General features: G+C 35.8%; 1 protein-coding gene across 2 annotated transcripts in view; it reads left to right on the forward strand.

Annotated features, from left to right (window-relative positions):
- Dph6 (diphthamine biosynthesis 6) overlaps positions 1 to 925 on the forward strand; it is a 266,022-nt gene that overhangs the window by 149,051 nt on the left and 116,046 nt on the right. The window lies entirely within an intron of this gene.

The following is a 925-nucleotide window of genomic DNA, read 5'->3' on the forward strand; positions in this document are numbered from 1 at the left end:
GGAAGTGCTTATTCCACTGAGCCATCTCCCCAGCCCCTAGATTTGTATTATAATATACTTCTCTTGGTTTAATTGCTTTATTATTGTAAAATGTCCCTTATAATGCTTTTGCCCTAAGTATAATTTGTCTGGTAACTAAACTAGCTTCCACTGATTAGTGTTGGCATGGTTTAGTTACTTTATACTTGAAACTTTTCTTTCTCATGTTATCTTAAAAGCAATAAGCTTTTCTTTCTGTGTTGCTCAGCCATCTTATTTGAGTTTATATACTTTGATTAAAATTCATCTTTATTAGGCAAAGTATTTGATGGTTCTGTTTCTCTTGCTTCTTTTGTGTTAACCAGCTTGTATTATATTTTACAGATATACCACTATTGCTTTTTAGCTCTTCTATAAAACATTTGCTATTAAAGTGGAACAATATCTGAAAGTTTTGTAGAAGTTTAACATTAAACATATTATTTGTTAGCATTTGGAATTGAAATGTTCCCCAAACGTTCATGTGTTAAGGGGTGGGTTCCCAATGCAGCAGTATGTGGAGGTGGGGCCTTTGGAAGATAACTGAGCTCTCTCCCTCTTCCTCTCCCTCTCCCCTTCCTCTCCCCCTCCCTCTCCCTTTCTCTCTCCCTCTCTCTCTCCCTCTTTCTGTCCCCTTTTCTCTCCCCGTTTGTCTCTCTCTCTCTAATTATCTACTTAAATTTTTTATTATTACATGTTTGCATTACTTAATTAGTTGGCATATATACATAACACATATTATGAAAGTTCTGACTTCATTGATGGATTAATCAATTGATGAGTTCATAATTTAATAGACTATAGCAAGCTGATAGAAACTTATGAGGTGAGGCCTCTTTGAAAGAAGTAGATCCTTGGGAGGGTCCTCTTGAGGCTACATTTTGTTGTCCACTCTTCCTTTCTTTCT

The sequence above is a fragment of the Octodon degus genome, unplaced genomic scaffold (assembly GCF_000260255.1).
Source record: "Octodon degus isolate 3935 unplaced genomic scaffold, OctDeg1.0 scaffold00166, whole genome shotgun sequence".
Taxonomy (NCBI): domain Eukaryota; kingdom Metazoa; phylum Chordata; class Mammalia; order Rodentia; family Octodontidae; genus Octodon; species Octodon degus.